The sequence below is a fragment of the Pogona vitticeps genome, chromosome 3, assembly GCF_051106095.1.
Source record: "Pogona vitticeps strain Pit_001003342236 chromosome 3, PviZW2.1, whole genome shotgun sequence".
Taxonomy (NCBI): Eukaryota; Metazoa; Chordata; class Lepidosauria; order Squamata; family Agamidae; genus Pogona; species Pogona vitticeps.
Genome location: NC_135785.1, coordinates 12,299,640 through 12,318,819, shown reverse-complemented (window position 1 = coordinate 12,318,819; position 19,180 = coordinate 12,299,640). Strand labels below are relative to the sequence as shown.

Genomic DNA, 19,180 nt, shown 5'->3' with positions numbered 1-19,180 from the left:
CAGTGGGGAATCCAACTGCTCAACAATCTAAACCACTGAGCTATCTAGCTAGCTGTTTCAGGTAAAGCCAGAACTTTTAAAAAAAGGTTTCTGCTTTTGTTTTGTTTTGCTTCTGGACTACATCTCCCATAACTTTCTGAAGCTCTGAGACAGGCTCGGCCAAGGCACATCTAGAGACATTTAGTATTCAACGTGATGGAAGTATATAGTCAGTGCAAGGAAAGTTTCCACTTTGGGTCCATATTTTGGAGGTTCTTGGGGGTAGCACTTGGGTCAGCAGTTGCTGACTGTTTGGCAGTGGTCATGGTCTGGAGGGTTGGGGTGGCCTCGGAGGTCACAAAAATGTATGTGGGGCACCTGTACTAAGGGAACTGGGGTTAATTTCACACAGTGCCAAAATCCTGACCCCACTCCACAATTTCACCACTGGGAGGTCTCAAAAGTGTTGCCTTGTTAAGTCTCCTATTCAAGGTAATCAAATGTTGAGGCCAAATTGATCTGAGTAGGGAAAAGTTGTATCTGTCTACACCAGTTCCCAACCTTGGGTAACCCAGGTGTTCCTAGACTTCACCTCCCAGATACCCAGATGCCCTGGCCACCACAGCTAGTAGGACTTGCAGTCCAAGGATATCTGAATTACCCAAGGTTGAGAACCACAAATCTATACCATTGAAGTTGGAGAAGTCTGTTCCTCAGAGAGGGCTGTCCTTTCTAAAAAGAATGCAGAGAGCTTTCGACCCAACCACCAGAGGTTTTCCACAGCTACAACATCTTTACTTCAAGTACTTCACATGGCCAAGAATTTTCTCTTGGTCACATGAAGCTGTGTTTTGATAGCTGCCAATCTGGGAAGCTTGCAAGAATCCCTGACTGCTAAAACGATGATGTTAGAAATGTTAAATTTGGATTGGTTAAGAAATGAACCCATGTATTTCCAAATTTAATAAATTTGCACATCTCTGAGCAGATCAAAGAGGCACCTCAGTTGTGGCTTCTACTGCCCTTACACGGTTGTGAGCTACAAATTTGAAGGGTGTGGCCAAGGGCAAAGAAGCACAAATAATAGTGTAATGATTTCACTCACTGCCTTTGATCTACAGCCATTTCTTTGATTGCACCTACCTGGTGTTTGCATGACAGTGGTGCTGTCCTATTCAGAAACATCACATATTCCAAACTGAATTGTCCTGTCTTGGATCAATTCGTATGAAAGCAGAGTGGAGAGTTCTGACATGAAACAGCAAATTTACAAATCAGTTTGGATCTGGAGCACAAATCAAATGGAATGGGGCACAAATCATTTCAGCTTACATTTTTTTTAATCTACCCCTGAAGCTACCTGTCTGGAATTTGGTAGATTTTCTCCAGTCCTTGGGATTCATCTTGTCCCTAATTTTCATGTACATCTGTGCAAAACCAAAACAAATTATAACTGTTTTGGTTTTCCAATACATTGACTTCACAAATTTACAAATCCATTCAGATCCAGGCTCCAGAGTGAATCAAATAAGGCACGAGTCTCTCCAATGAACAGGGATACATTCCAAAGCCTCAAATCACCCTTCCATCGGGACCAGGGATCCTGCATACAACTATAATTTATATCCTTCCCAGACTAGCAGTCCCTCTATCCCTTAACCAGAAGCTAACATGGGGAGGGATCTATGTAATCAGGGCTGATTCTGTTGTTTGACAGAATGGGGCAATTGTTTTAGGTGGCAGATGGCAGGGAGCAGGGGTGAGCGTTTGAGGGCTGAATAGTGTGTTCAGTATTCATATGCCTCTGAAGCTAGCCTAATACCCTTCAGAGAATGGTGCTTGGCTTGCTACTGACAATGTGGAAGAAAGATGCAACTGCCAGGCTGGTCAAGTTTTGCCCTGGGAAAGAGGGAGGCAGTAGCATACCTTGGGATGGTCTCTGTCTAAGGCACAAGAACTACACATGGGACAAAATGGGAGCCAGACAATTGCATGAAGAAGCAGACTGAAGTAAGAAGGCATTCTTTTGAATTAAAAAGGAGAAGAAAAGTATGAATCACCCATTTGTTAGAGACAGAAAACTGTAAGAAAGGGTAAAAAGATTCTGCACAAATGCCGAATTCCAAAAACCCACTGAATACCAATCTTATCTGCTTTTGCTAAGTGAGTATTCATGCACTTAAAATCCAGACTGACGTGGAAGAAATTTATTGCAGATTCGTTTCCTCTGATTTTCAGTAAAACGTTGCTCCTATATATCCAAGTGTGGGCTCCAAAGCCATATATTTTCTTTAACTGGAAAGCATCTTTGATTTTAATACGTGATAGCACAAGCCATTAGCTATTATAACAGCTAATCCCACTGGATCAACTTCTTAAGAGAACGTCTGACAAATGCAAAGAAGCTTTGTAGTGAAAAAAGAAAAGTTACGGTATTAAGTCACGGTTGCAATTACTGACAAGTGGAACGAAGTTTTAAATGGGTTGACGTTTATTCAGCAAAAGGAGACTTTTCAAATGCGGCAATAATCAACTAGGAAATTGGGGAAGAGCTGTAGCGCAGTGGCTGGTAGACCGACAGGGTTTATATGTAGACAGTGCAACGTTCAGTTCCTGATATCTTCAGATCAATGGAGGCTGGTAACTCCTGTTCCACTGGGACGATGAATCCAGTCTGGGTTTTAGTGGTGGTGCTATTAAGTCACCCAACCTTGGCTCTGCCTTGTGCATGATCTGCCAAAGGACATTATCTACCATAACAACTAGAAACACATCCTGTATTGTTCCTGAATACATACATATATATTATTCATTTGTTTGATTACTTACATATTTATTTTGCCCATTTGGTTGGGAAACTTACTTCTTGAAATGAAGATGGAGAAAATTGTGCAAGAAGCAGAACAAACAACCTTCCCATTGAAAAGAGGTATCTTCATGTGTGCTGCTTGCCCATCATCTTTCCCTTTCAAGTAATATCAAAGAGGCCCATTTGATTCTTGCTTAAGGTTGGTGAGGACATGACCAGCTGTACTAGCGCAGAAATGTGAACGCTCCTTACATTTTAATTGTTCTCGGCATCAACCACTGAGGTTGCACATCTCTCAAGTGCATCAAACACAAAATGAGGAAAAGATGCCATGAATGACAGATGCCATCCGTCTCAAAGGTATTGTCTTTGCCATCAAGCATGTGTTTATGGGAGCACCGTGCTGCTCATTAGCACAAAAGGAAAAAATAGATGCATCCGGCATGAAACAATTGTCAACATTTGCTGCTCTTTGCGGGTGTCAAGATCAGGTAAAGGCACCAGACCTGCATTAGGCATTTAGGATGAACAGATGAGAGTGAAAAAGAAGGTGGAATGAGAGAAAAGAAGAAGAAACTGGAAATGTCGGTGCACATCCACATTGACTGTGGAAACTTGTGGGCGAGGGATGCACCTGGTAAAACAAGGTCAGTGGCCATGGGGACAGCAATCTTTTGAGAGCTGAAGTCCAAAAAAGGAATAAAAGGTAAAGGTAAAGGTTCCCCTTGACAATTTTTGTCCAGTCGTGTTCGACTCTAGGGGGCGGTGCTCATCCCCGTTTCCAAGCCATAGAGCCAGCGTTTGTCCGAAGACAATCTTCCGTGGTCACATGGCCAGTGCGACTTAGACACGGAACACTGTTACCTTCCCACCGAGGTGGTCCCTATTTATCTACTTGCATTTGCATGCTTTTGAACCGCTAGGTTGGCAGAAGCTGGGACAAGCGACGGGCACTCACTCCATCGCGTGGATTCGATCTTATGACTGCTTGGTCTTCTGACCCTGCAGCACAGGCTTCTGCGGTTTAGCCCGCAGCGCCACCACGTCCCTGGTAAAACACGTGCACCTGGTAAAACAAGGTCAGTGGCCATGGGGACAGCAATCTTTTGAGAGCTGAAGTCCAAAAAAGGAATAAAGTTCCCCATATCTGAACAAGTCTCACCTTCATTGGCTTAATTCAATTACCATTTCCAGCTAATGTAGACCCACAGAATGTATTGTTGGATGGCAAGGCAGTGCTGATACCCAGTGTGGAAGGACTTGGAAAGCCTAGGTTCAAATCCCCACTCAGCCATGGAAACTCAGGGACAGAGGGTTTAGGTGGCACTGGTGAAACCACTCCTTGAAAGTCATATTGGAGTCACGGTACATTGGTTTGAAATTGATGGCACAATGGCCATGCCTAGGGAAGTCAATGATTCAATGGGTCTTCTATAAAGGGGACCAATGACTGGACAGAAGCTCATGTCTCCAGGGATAGTGTCAGTTCTTTGGGAAATCGTTTGTAGCTGAAGGACTGAGATTTGCCAGTTAAGCTGCCCACCCCCTTCCAAAGGCTACCTTTCCTAAAAGGCTACTCAAGTACCTAGTGAAGCTCAGAGGTAGGTAAAAATGGCAGTCACTTCTTATAGCCATAGACAGAATGTCAGCTTGACATCTCGAAATGCTTAACTTGCAGAGACTGCCATGGAAATCCCACAGGGAGAACCTTGTCAAGGGCTAGAGGCAACACCGGCCCCTATTCAAGGAATCCTATGAACTGTTCGGGTTTGACGGATCTGGTGTTTGAATCGAAAAGTTTATTTTTGTCTCAGTGGAAATGAAGTGTCCTTCCCTGTATGGATTTGCAAACATGAAAAGACAAGCCAAGTAGATTGACTGGAATCTCAATTACAGAGAAGTACAGTAGGATAACAAGAGCTAGGAGGTTTAACTTCTGCCAACATTTCAAAACCCCCAAAGACACTGTTTTGACTAAGTGTCTAAAATGCAAATTGGACTGTACATTTGATGCTGAAGAAACAAAGAAAAGAGTCCCTCCACCCACAGAGCAGCCGTTGCTGTATTGTTAGTGGGATGAAAGAAGCCAGCACTGATTAGCACTCCAGTACAATAAAGTTCCAATGGTGTAATACACCTTGTGGTGCACAGATATTGTACCAGGTTGTGGCAAATCTTTATTTTACTGTGAAGATCTTACTTTGAGCAGGGGACGCTGTGGCAATTGTAGTTGGGTTTTTTTTAAAAAAATATTGATATCCAGTTTCTGTCGTGACATCCAGTCGTGTTGAATTTTTGAAGCTGAGCAGGATCAGGCCTGCTGGGCATTGGGATAGGAGACACCACTCCAGAATTACAAGGATACCCAGGGTAGACTTAGCAAAGAGTACTGGAGTAGATAATCCTTGCTTGTATGGGCCAGTTGTCTGACTGACATAAGGGAGTTTCCTGTGCTTCTGAATCTGAAAGTTAGGGTCTAATCACACCTGCCAAACGAACCCTAGTTATACTAATTCTTTCCATATCTCTTACTGATACATTTTATTTTTGTGGTCATGTGAGATACAGTGGTGCCTCGCTAGACGATGATAATCCGTTCCACTGAAATCACTGTTTAGCAAAATCATTGTCTAGCAAAAAAACATTTCCCTATTGGAATGCATTGAAACCTGTTTAATGCATTCCAATGGGGAAGAATCATCGTTGTCTAGTGAAGATCGGCCATAGGAAAGCCGCTTTGCGAACCGCAGATCAGCTGTTTAAATTTCTGTCTTGCGAAGCTTAGGTCCCGAAAACACCCATTTTGTGAGTGCGGAGGGAGCTGTCAAAATCGTTGTCTAGCGAAAATTGGTTTGCGAAACAGGGACCAAACATTGTCCAGTGAAATTCCCCCATAGGAATCACTTTTTTGCAAATCGGTATAGCGATCGCTAAAAGCCAATGTCTAGCGAAAAAACTGTCATGCGGGGTAACTGTCTAGCGAGGCACCACTGTACAGTATACTGGTGGGAGCATTCCCATTGTTTTTAACAATATGGATTCATTTCTTTCAATTTGAATCCTTATAGCATGCTACACTGCTCTTAATTTTGTATCAGTTCATTTCCTCTACTGTTTCTTGGGGCAACCAGCCCCCCCATCCTTTTTTTAAAAAAAAATAACAAAAATGATACATAAAGTGGCCACAGCACCCAGAAATCCAACCCATTTGCAACAGAAATAAATTGACAGCAACATTCGCATAGGCTAAAATGGTAAGGAATGAAGTGAATCATCATTGGTACAAAATAAAACAAACCTCCCTTTGAGAGGGAAATAAACTGGAAATGAAGTGTTGCTTGGGAAAATGAGTTCATCATGGCCTTGCATCATGTGTTCAAGAATTTATGAAACACTCTAAAATTAAAAAAACACACAGCCAAATCGGTATAACTGGTGTTTATTTGGCAGGTGTAAGCAGGCCCTAAAACGAGGTGATGCATACATGCTCACTTGCATGTATCATTGCAGAGAAAATATCAGTCTCCCCAATTTCTCAGCTCCTTTTTTTTTTATACCTAATTAAAATCAGGCTACCTCAGAGTGGCTACAACGCAACTTGGAAGTACACTAGGACCCCCCTATTGTTGTTGTTGTTGTTTAATTGTTAAGTCGTGTCTGACTCTTTGTGACCCCATGGACCCGAGCACGCCAGGCCCTCCTGTCTTCCACTGCCTCCTGGAGATGGGTCAAATTCATGTTGGTAACTTTGGTGACACTGTCCAACCATCTCATCCTCTGTCATCCCCTTCTCCTCTTGCCTTCACACCTTCCCAACATCAGGGTCTTTTCCAGGGAGTCTTCTCTTCTCATGAGATGGCCAAAGTATTGGAGCCTCAGCTTCAGGATCTGTCCTTCCTGATTTCATTTCGAATGGATAGATTTGTTCTCCTTGCAGTCCAGGGGACTCTCCCTACCCATGGGGAATTGGTTCCACAGTCTACCGTGGAAGCCTGAAACCGGAGATACAAGGGAACCCTATGTACAACACATAAGGGGGCAAGACAAAGGCCACGAGTGGGTGGGACAAAGGCCACAAGGGGGGTCACTTCTATGTTATCCATAGGACTGTGGCAAACTGCAGACAAGTGAAACTGCTGGTACCAATCCTGAAGATATAGGGGTCCTGCTGTATAAATAACTGCCATTTATTGAATAAATTCGTGAATGAAATCAGTAAGTCACAGTAACTGCTATCTCACACTGCTATATTCTCTTGAACTAGCCTACTTTGCAGGACCATGATTGAGTCTGGTAAGAGTTGCAGTCCAGGAGATCAAGAGAGACTTGGGTTGGCAAATACTGCTGAATGGCATCCTTTCATCCAAATGTACTTGAAATCATGATTATTAGGATGCCCACAGACAACCTCCCCTCTGATCAGTGAAGGTAGGTGGCTTTGATTTCATGGGGTTATGGCATTCACTCCACATTTTAGCCTGAACTCTCATGAGCTAAACATACTCTGTGTGACATAGAACAATCAGATCATCAAAACAGGCTCAAAAGGACATAAAGACACTGAGACAACAAAGGTACATCCAGCAGCATCTCTGTCAACAGGAGTCCGTTCCTTCTTAAGCACTCCCCAGCTTTAACAGATAAGTCATCAGCAAACAACAGAAGCAGGGAGATATACAGTACATAAAGTATTGGCCGCTCCTAAAAAGACCCTGCTCTGCCCATCCTTCTTCTGGAGTTTGCTCTAAAAATTACATCCACTTTAAGGAATGGAAAGAGAGAATTGGGGGAGAGCAGTTAGCTTTTCTATTACACTGCAAGGGCTTGCATTGATGTCCCTCTTGTTTGCTTCCTAAATGTACCTCGTTGTCCTCAGCAGGAAAAAAACAGTCGATGAGAATTCTTACAGGTTCAGAGGTCTCAATCAGAGAGTTTCAAGGTTATCGGAATCCCATCTAATTGTTCCATTTTAAATATACATTTCAAAACGTTATTACGCACTGTATAATCAGTGCAAATATATAGGCACAGTGTTGCCGAGAAGCAAATGTCTCCTAGAAGCTATATGGCCAAGGTAGCCATGTAAAGAAGAGCAGTAATTTCTCTATTTGAGGGGAGGATGAGGATGGAGTTAATGTAGCATCAAATGGAATTTCCATTTTAATAATTATGTATCAGGGTTTTTCAAATATGTCATGCAGAGAAAAGCTAGCTATATTCATAATAGACAATCTATGCAAAAAGATAAAGGGAAATCATTTTAATCAAATATTTAGCCTGAGGCAAGGGATATGCAGTAGGCATCATACATGAGCAAACATATTTGTTTGATGGGGGAAATGGCATTGTGAATTAATTGCAAGAGCACACTTTAATAAACTTTGCAGAACCGAAATGGATAGACTTCTTTGCTGTCTTTCCTGGTCAGGCCAACCAATCAGACCCTACATACCGATAGAAACTTATTCTCTGATCATGGATCAGAGTTTGTAAAGTTTTGTTTTGTTTTGTTTTTTGAAGGAACTCGGTCCATTACTCAGTAGTTCTCAGTCATGTTGCTGGTACAGTTATTGCTTCAGACCAAATAAATAATTTGCCACATTAACTGTAGTTTAGGGCATTGTGGTGTTGGCAGAACAGAATTGTGATATTTTATCTTGTCAATACTGACAAAAATGCAAAAGCCAAATAATATAATCATCTTAAGTACTATAGAGCTGGAAGTGATACTGTGGATCATAATGTCCTGTGTCAAGGAGACACAGTGGGGAATGAGCCTCCCGACCTCTGGCTCCACATCCAGAGAACTAAACCACCGAGCAATCCAGCTATTATGTCTTAAAACTGCAGAGCTGGAAAGAGTCCTATGGATCATTGAGTCTAGCCCCTGTCAAGGAGGCACAGTGGGGACCTGAACTCTCAACCTCTGACTCCGGAGTCAGATACCTAAACCACTGAGCTATCTAGTTGTTCTTCAAGCCAAACAATACTTCCATTGCCATATAGAACTGGTAAGAGAATCACATACATTCTGGAAATACCTTCTAAAAATGCCTAACACTGACCCTTAAAGGTAACTGTCAAAGAAACTAGATCTAAAAAGTAACTTTGTACTGTAACTACTTCTTACATTAATAATAATCATGTGCCACCAAGTCGGTTCTGACATGGTGACCCTTTCATGGTTTTCTAGGTAGAGAATACTCAGATGTGGTTTAACACTCCCTTCTCCTGGGGTTCTCTACTTGCAACTTAGAGAATACCCTTGAAATTTATTTATTTTTTATTTATTTTATTTATATCCCGCCTATCTAGTCCCTTAGGACCACTCTAGGCGGGATACACTCCTTGTATGTGAACAATCAATGGAGGATGGGATGAAAAAGCTGTAGAGCCAAGTTGGACTGTGGAGTACCTTTGTTCAGTATACCAGACAGATAGACTGCCTTGCCCCCTTGTAGAATATTCCATTTTCTATAGCAGTTGATGGTTTGTAGTATGATATGCCACTGCAAGGTCGACAAGGTCGAGTTATTTTATGTGCTTCAAAACTGTCTTCTGTATGCTGAGTTAGAGTTAAGATTTGAGCCATAGAATTCTTGCTGGCCTGTTCTGGAATTAGAAGAGGCTCAATTTCAGGGGCTTGATGGTTTAATATCATTCCTCCAAACACTTTGTATAAATGGCATAGTAGGAAAATTGGCCTGTAGCTTTTGTAGTCTGATGGTCTTTTGTCACATTTCAGTACGGCGATTACTTTTCCTCTTCTGCCATATTCTTGGAATTGGTTGCTCGTCCAGCAGTTATTAAAGAGCTGAAGGGGCCATTCCTTTGTGTTCTGAATTGCTTACTTACAGCTCTGGTTGATGGCAAGGTTGAAAACAGGGCTACAGGAAACCTGTTTCCTTCTCTGGAAGGGAAAATACAGCGACTCCCTTCTAAAATATGTCCATGTTAAAATGAGGTGGAAAGGGGACATAAATCCCTGTGGCTAGACGGTGTCAACGGTAGAATAAATGTAGCAGGAGAGAACTGTGAACTGTTGCTGTTGTTTTTCCTTCTCTTTTTACTTCAGAGAAGATCCTGTTTCAATTAGAGTACCAGTATTATGGAGTATTGAAGGTCCTCCGACCTGATTTTTCTCTATCTAAATCTTTTTCTGTCAGTCTACAGTAGAACACACACACACACACACACACACACACACACACACACACACACACACACACACACATTAGGTATTCACTATGCTTACAGTATTGTCTTTGTTTCCCAAAGGCTGCCAAAGGTAGAAAATAGCCTAGAAAAACTGTCCAGACTGACCAGTTCCAAACTGAGTAAACAGACAGGGTCATCTGAGAGAAAAGACTGTCCCTCAGCTTTGTTAGTTTGCAGCAAATGAACAATACCCCCAAGCGACCAAAGAGAGGGAAAGAAACAGTCAACAGGGAAGCAGAATTCTCTTGGAATTCAAAGGCTGGAAGGAACGATTGGTTAGTGCTGGACAGACAGTCACCCCAGCCAATAAAAGTCCCTCCCATCACACAAACAACAGACCGCATGCGAGGTTGCAAATAAAACTCCAACAAAGAAGAGGGAATGGTTTGGGTGAGATTTTCTGGTCTAAGTGGAAAAGTAAATTAGCAGGCCTCTTGGGAGCTATATAACTTGATGGGGGCAGTCTACTTCGCCTCTGACACTTCTGCCTCAGGCAAAAAGAAAAGAACAATTCTGCCTCAGGCAGCAAAATATCTTGTCCCACCCCCTAAACGTTGCTACTAACTTCTCCACTAGCGGAAGTTCCTAACACTTTCCAAAGATCCAGAACACAGTGGATCGCAGTGAGATATGTTATTACATCACATGGTTTGGTAGTCATTAGAAATGGGTATGATCCAGTAGTTTGGTCATCTTTAGTAGTCATTGATTATCAGTGGAGAGGAAGAAAACATTGTAACTGCATGGAGAAGGAACATTTTATATCATACTTTTAAATATTTAATAGTATTTTAATTGTTTCTCTGAATAATTTTATTGTGAGCCGCCCTGAGTAGACATATGTCTAGAAGGTTGGGATAAAAAAATCTAATAAATAAATGAATGAATGAATGAATGAATGAATGAATGAATGAATGAATGAATGAATGAATGAATGAATGAATGAATGAATGAATGAATGAATCATATTTCATACTTTTGACTGCAGACCTTTACAATTTCAAGGTTTTCTCTGCCTTCATGAGAGCAAGACACTCTTTAGGATGGGCAGCTGTTTTGTGGGCCATTTGGTGACAGGAAAACGACATCTATAAATGCTGAAATAAATTCATTAGATTAAGCTAGGAGGTCTCCATCCTCCTAATATGAGTAGGGCAAGAGGCAGGAGGCAGGTTTGGCTGAATAACACTCGAAAGAATACAGCCAGCATGGTGGATAACAAAAGTTGACTCTCCTTAAAATAAATGCCAAAACAAAACAAAACACTGAGGTAAAGAAAGGGGAAAAGAGAGAAGTAGGAACCTGAGCTATAGGTTACCTACTCTATTAATCACCACCTGATAATTCCATCCCAACCTTGGAGCAACAGAAACAGCCTCAGAGAATGTTCATTATTCTGGGAAGAAATATACAGCCACAGCCAGAGGGGGCGGGAGAATTGATGGACTTCCAGTGGTGGAGGAAACAATGATGGACTCCCTGGCTACCAGAAGGCCTCAGGACAAAAAGAGACCAAACAACAGAAGAGTAAGGATGACTGCATCCTCAGTGCTTTCAATAGGTTCAACTGATGGAAGAAGTGGATATAGAACTCAGAGTTTCGCAGCATCCTAGATTTGATTTATCGATGCAAATTGTTCCTGTGAGAAAGGGGGAAAAAAGGTCAAATTGCTCAGAGGCATAGACCACGAGAGTCAAGGGACAGTTGTCTGAATCTGCTGCAGCAAAAGTAACAAGTATTCTCGCGGCATGTTAAAGATCAGCAAGTATATTTGGCATCAGCTTTTGTGAACTGAGCTGGCTGGATAGCTCAGGGGTTTAGGTATCTGGATGTGAAGCCAGAGGTTGGAAGTTGACTTCCCCACTATGTCTCCCAGGAAAAGAGCCAGCCTGTGCAGCCTTGGGCAAACTGCACCGGCCCAGAGTGGCTTCAGAAGAAAGGAATGGTAGATTACTTATGAGTATTGCCACCCCAACCCCGGAAAAAAGACACGAGACATCGGTTTGGGTTAATACGGGCCACACTTTTATTCAACTTAGTAATTCAAATAACCTGCCTTTTGGCCAACCGAATATATGGGGGCCTGCAGTAGTGCGGAAACCGGTAAACTGGGGTATAATCATACCCCTAGATGATCAAAGGGGCGAGTCCCCGGCCGCCAAGCTCCTTCGGTCGAATAACCGTCGGATCCTGTCTAGCCGCTAATAAACACCCCAGACCTCAAGACATCTTTAACTGATGCCTATTGGTCTGTGAGTGGCCCAGCGCATCCTCCCCCCACAGGCAGAGTGATCGCACGATCCGCAATGCCGGAAGGTCAGATGCGCTGTTAGCTTACTTGATTTATCCATTGGGACACACCGAAATACCGGTTATTTCCGCACTACCCGCCAGTGTGACCGAGAATAAAATCCTAAAACACTGCCAACAACCCAGATCCAGTGTGGGATAGGCGAAAAATCCCCCCATCCAAAGCCAATCAGGATGAAGGTCAAAAATTCCTATCCGGCCCCAAAATAGGCGACCACAAATCACACTAGGTCAAAGGGCGGGTGGGTGGGTGCCCAAAAGTGAAAGAGGCCGATGCGGGTGGAGAGCCCCCTTATAAAGCCTGCTCTCCACCCCCGGCCAAGCCCGTTCGCGCGATGTCTCGCGCCCTTCCGGGGTGGGTGGCAAACCCCGCCCACCAGCTCCAAGTCCGAGGACTTCGCGGCGGGCTCTCTCTTGCCACCCCAACCCCGGAAAAAAGACACGAGACATCGGTTTGGGTTAATACGGGCCACACTTTTATTCAACTTAGTAATTCAAATAACCTGCCTTTTGGCCAACCGAATATATGGGGGCCTGCAGTAGTGCGGAAACCGGTAAACTGGGGTATAATCATACCCCTAGATGATCAAAGGGGCGAGTCCCCGGCCGCCAAGCTCCTTCGGTCGAATAACCGTCGGATCCTGTCTAGCCGCTAATAAACACCCCAGACCTCAAGACATCTTTAACTGATGCCTATTGGTCTGTGAGTGGCCCAGCGCATCCTCCCCCCACAGGCAGAGTGATCGCACGATCCGCAATGCCGGAAGGTCAGATGCGCTGTTAGCTTACTTGATTTATCCATTGGGACACACCGAAATACCGGTTATTTCCGCACTACCCGCCACAGCATGCGCACTAGCTCAGCTATGTCGCATGCCCGCCACAGAGCCCCTGGAGCTCACGAAGCAGGCCCCCTTTTATATCCTCCAAGAACAACTCCAATCCAACGTCGGATAGGTGTACCCCATCACTGCGGAATAATTCCAAACGTGACGTCTGGATACGCTGATGCTGTATCACTGCTCCGAGGCCGCCGCCGCAGACACCTCTACGTACTTCCTTATTCACGCCCCGCCGGGCCTTATTTATCGCATCAGTCCTCCCTGAGCCTAGCCAGGCCAACCGAGGAGTGATATTAGACCATAAAATCCGCAGTGACGGATACTTGCTCTTCAGCCATCTCAGGTCCCGCAGAATATCTAATATCAATGCCTTACCGGCAACTCTGGCTAAATCATTGCCGCCTAGATGCACCACCAATACATCAGGCGGTGAAGTGCTGAAGGCCGTCATCCTGTTGAATTGTATCCACTGCATTCCGCGGATTCCTTTCCAAGTAACTTGCGCCCAAGCGCTTAAACCTAAATCTCTCCCCCATGGGGAGGCGGCAGCATAACGCTCTGCCCAATAAATGTAACTATGACCGATGATCCAAACGTCCTTCCGCCGGCCACGAACTGTAACACCTGCAAAATAAAAACACACCCTACCTATTCGTTAGACAGGCTCCTAACATACTTACGGTAACTATTTGACGACCAGCGGCCCAGGCGCTTAATCTCCTCGGGGCTGTAACCCAAAGCCGTAGCAGTAGAGGCTGCCCCAATCCGAAATGAGTGCGTACCAAAGCGTAATCCTTGCACTCCCACCTTTTGCAGCGCCGAATCCGTCATCCTCCAAAATTGGTACCTCGTTAAAGGCGCTTTATTGGCGTGCCTAAGGAAGTACCCTTCCTCCTGTCCACGCTGCTCCAGGTACATCTGTGCTGCTCTTACAGGGCACAGAATTTCTATGCTGCATCGCCTCAAAACCAAACGCCTTCCTTTACCCACCTGGTCGGTTTTTGAACGCCTGATAAACACTTCCAGGATATCCTCTCCTAGCAAGACATCCCTTCGCTGCAGGGCCACCCTTGACTTGTCTTCCTTACCTGTTGCCACTAACTCACTAACACGAAGTGCACCAAAGAATGCAAGTAACGATGCCACCTGAAACAAAGCCCTCTCATATTCATTTCTGCACAAAGTCGCCCATTGCTCGCTTAACTGCTGCAGTAGCGCCGGAGAAATGGGCGACCTAGAATCCTGTACCTTCCCTCTCTTCCTTGTCCATCCTTCGAGCATCTTCCTGATCCTATAATCCTTTGAATGGTCCCTATACCCTTGAACTCTCGAAGAAAAGGCCAATGCGGACAATTTTCCCTGAATGGTCCCTGGCATCAACCCTTTCCTATGCAAATGCACCATAAATTGCTGCAAGTGTTCCACTGGCAGGGGCCAAACTTGCTCCAGGTGTATCTTATGTCTAAAATCTTCAAATTCTTTACTCACAGCCGCGTACCCCTTCCGCGTCCTCTCCGTCAAAGCCAAACCTATCGCTTCAGACGCGTCGAGACGCCAATTTGCCAAACCTCCTGCGGCAGAATTTCCGGCAACTCCCTGGCCTCCGGTGCCAATTGCCGGAACCGATCCATCTGCCGACGTGATAAAGCATCGGCAATGCTGTTGTCCAGACCCGGGATGTGCCTAGCATGTACTAATATGTTGTACTGGAGCGCCCTTAATGTAAATGCCCTGACTAACCTCATGACGCGCTCTGATTGTGAAGTGAGGCAATTGATGATGCACACCACCGCCTCGTTATCACACCAGAAACGCACCACCGAGTTAGCCCACTCTTCGGCCCATAACCACAAAGCCCCGACTATGGGAAAAAACTCTAAAAAAGTGAGATCTCTCGTAATGCCTTCTTCCTGCCAGGCCTCCAGCCAAGATCCTGCACACCACTTTCCACGATGGTAAATGCCAAAACCGTGAGCACCAGAAGCATCTGAATGCACCTGAAACTCTACCTGGACGCTCCTCTCCGATCTCCAAAAAGAAATACCATTAAATCCTGCCAGGAACTGCATCCAAACCCCGAGATCCTCCTTCATACCTTGAGTTATCCTTGCCCGGTGTAACGGGCGTTTAAGACCTGTCATGGCCGCGCAAAGACGTCTAACAAAAGCCCTTCCAGGGGCCACTACCCTACAAGCAAAATTAAGGTGCCCAACTATCTCCTGCAATTCCTTAAGTGTCGCCTTCGACTTCCCCAGCAACGCTCCTATTTTGGTTCTCAAAATTCTCAACTTCTCCTCTGGTAGCCTCGACGTTTGCTGCTCCGTATCTATCTCTATACCTAAGAAAGTCAGGACCGTAGTTGGTCCTTCAGTCTTCTCCTCAGCTAAAGGCAACGACAACTGGCGTGCCAATTCCTTGAACGTTTCCAATATAAACCGGCACTTACCTGAATTCCGCTCCCCACAAAAAAGAAAATCGTCGAGGTAATGGGCCGTCGATGAACAACGCGATACTTGCCTAACCTTCCACTCTAAAAACGTGCTAAACTTCTCAAAAGCCGCGCAAGACACGGAACAACCCATGGGCAACGCTCTGTCTACATAATACAATTCCTCAAATTGAAACCCCAACAAACAAAAATCCTGTGGATGGACTGGCAAAATCCGGAATGCCGATTTTACGTCACATTTCGCCAGCTCAGCCCCTACTCCGCATTTTTTTACCATATTCACGGCATCGTCAAATGACGTATACCTAACCGTACACAGTTCCGATGGGATAGCGTCGTTAACTGACTCCCCTTCAGGAAAAGAGAGATGGTGAATTAAACGAAACTCACCATGTGCCTTTTTTGGAACAATGCCCAATGGGGAAACCCTAAGGTTCCCAATGGGCGGATCCTTAAAGGGGCCTAACACTCGCCCCCCCTGTACCTCCTTACCTATTTTTCTCCTCACAACACTCTCCATTCCTTTAATTGATCGTAGGTTCTGCGCAAAATAACTTTTTCGCTCACCCATAGCCGGTATCCTAAAGCCATCTCTAAATCCTTCCAGTAAATATATAGCCTCCTCACGCCTAGGGTACCACTGCAGCCACGCCTCCAAAATGTGCAGCTTAATTGGGCTGGGCCCCTTTTCCAGGAGCGCCTCCACCTCCTTGCTTCCTAGCACCACCTGCTCCTCTGTCCTGCCTCGCTTTAAAACAGTTGATGCTTGGGTGTTGGCCTCCGCATGTGAGGCACTCATGTCTGAATCTGCAGGGTTTCCTCGCACACGATCCCCTGGCATTATACTGAAAGCACAACAAGCGGGGTTGAACCGCCTGACCCGCCCAAGGGCGGGCAAACTGCGCCTGCCTTGTCCGTCTATTCAAATGTCCACTATCAAACCTATCCCCCATGTTTGATTTGGCCGGCGTCATGTGCTGCAGCCATAGGCGTGGATGAGGCTCGTCCCACCGAAGATTGGGCTGAATGGCGCTCCGCATGCGGAAGGCCTCATCATATCTCAACCATGCCAGCCCCTCAAAATCAGTGGAAGCCCTAATCATTGTGTCAAGATATTGGAAAAGCGCTGGGGCCCTCCAGGGCTGCATTTTTATCAACACCCCGGCGTAAATCACAAATCCTGGCAGCCAGTTCGTCCAATTCCTATCTGGCTTTTTTCTCCTGCGCTTTTCCTTTTCCCTTTCGTCTTCCTTATCCCAATCCTTTTTCTCACAGTCCCTATTAAGCAATTCAAAGAAGTCCACGAATTCGCCACGCCAAATTTTCTCTTTCGTGGCCGCCGTCAGATGATCTCCCACGGGCGTCGCATAATCTGCATACGGCAAAGCTGCCGCCGAGACCGAATTGTAGCCCGTGTTAGGTACTGACGGATGCCAACCCCCTGCAACTTCAGAACTAAATGGCTGCTGTGGCGGAGGTGTGGCTCCCCATGGTGCACCCCATGGACCCCACTGTGGTCCCGTGTAGGGCCAGGGCGCGTTAGGGTACCCTCTGTCTAGCGGTGTCTGTGATGCGCTTCCAGATGGTGTACCTATGGCCCCGCCTGCCCAAGGCCAGACCATCCCCGGAGACTGCAGCTGTGGTGCAATAATACACTCACCGTCCGAAGTTGATGCTACGCAAGGCTCCAGTGGGGAGTCCGCCGTAATCTCTCCTTCCTCTAGCTCCTCTCGGGCTTCTTGCCTTGCCGCTGAAGCGCTGCCGTCCTTAGGAATAGTCGTTGTCTCCTTGTCACTGCCCCGTGATCTGGAACGGACTGGTGACCTGGGGGCATCCGGCCGATTGTCCATTACCTGTGCAGACTCAAAAGCGGTAAAGCGATCCATCAAATCTTGCGCTATCACCTTCAGCCTGGATTTCTTGAGCCCCCTTGACTCCCTCACCGATCTACGCGGCTGCTCCCCTCTTGGCAACGCCTGCTGCGCAGCCAACCTCCGAGCCTCCATAGCTGACATTTTATCCTGCAACGCCTGCCATATCGGCCAAGACTCTTCGTCTGAAGACGAATGAGGTGGGGACAACTGCGGTACAGTTTGTCGCTTAGCGGGTTGCTTGCCCTTTGATGTACCCCGTCCTTTTCGTGACGTCATTCTCCAACCCACTGATCTGCCCCCAAGGTTCTACTTCCTTGCCCAACTAGCTCCTTGCCTTGTACCCGAGGTTACCTCCACTGCGTGCATACACGATGCTGCCCAGACTAACAAAACCCGGAATTGCCGCGCATACGCCCGTCAGGCAATGCACTGGCTTGACTCAGCTGCCTCAACCGTCAAAGATTACCCCTTCCGTGAACACCACGAGAAAATACAACCTTGCGCCCACTGCGTCCTTGCCACCGCTGTCGTCAGCCGCCCTAAAATAAAGCGATATCAGGATGATTATTGCGTGCTTGTGAACCCAAACATGGTGACCCAACCAGTTGCCACCCGCCAACAGCACAATTCCTGCCTAGGGCGCCACTCAGGAGCTCCCAAACCGACCATGCCTTAACATGTACCGGTCCAGGACACCTGCCCACTGCGGCCCTTGTGACAGCCTCAGTCCATTCTTTCTCTCTTTCCCTTCCTTTTTTTTTTTTTTTGATTTATTAGCTATTTTATTTCATTATAATTTTTTGTATTTATTTATTAAGCTATTTATTTATTTATTCATTCTTAATATTATTTTTATTTATTATCCTTTTTTATATATATATACATATATATCCATATTATTTTATTTTATTTTATTGTATTTCTTCTTTTTTTTTTTTTAAACACCCTGATAGCGCCTTATGTCCTCCAGAGTGTTGCTCCACGAACACCACCTGCCACCGTACTTAACCCTATTCACTATTAGCCTTAGTAACAATGATTTTCTTTTTTTATATATATATATATATATATATATTATCATTTGTATGCAGTCACACTCTCTCTCCCTCTCTTTTTTCTCCCTCCTTTCTATTTCTATTATTTTCTTTTTCTTTTTTTTTTAATATTAAAGGAGCCTCCGAAAACCCCCCCCTCCCTTGGGCTAAAACAAAATGGCGGCCGACTACAAAATGGCCGCCGCACGTGGCAGGCCGGCTCTCCTCTTGCCCAAGGCCAGTTAGCCGGCTCGCACGCCCAGGGAGGAGGTAAAGGGGCGGAGGGGGGAGAGCGGGGAAGAACAACAACGCGCCGGGAGCGGGAAACCCCCCGGAGGCATGCCACCCACTCCCAGCCTACCGGGCCGGAGGCCCGGCTCCCTGAACCCCCCGCACTCCCCCCCTGACCGACCCCTGCCGGTATAAGCCCGCTCCGCACCCCCGAGCACTCTAACTCGAGGCCGGGGATGCGGCCGCGGGCAATCCGCCGCCCCGACGCGCGCCACGGCCCCATCATGCGGGGCCGCTCGCCGCCAAACGGATTGCCGCCAAAACTCCGGGGAAGAATGGAGGTAAGCCATCGTGGGGAGTGTGGGGCGGGAGGGGCCTTGCCTTCCCCCCCCGCCTGCTGCCGATGCCCGCGGGAACCACCCGGCCCCACCGC

General features: G+C 45.9%; 1 protein-coding gene across 2 annotated transcripts in view; it reads left to right on the top strand.

Annotated features, from left to right (window-relative positions):
• KCNMB2 (potassium calcium-activated channel subfamily M regulatory beta subunit 2) overlaps positions 1–19,180 on the top strand; it is a 295,671-nt gene that overhangs the window by 116,202 nt on the left and 160,289 nt on the right. The window lies entirely within an intron of this gene.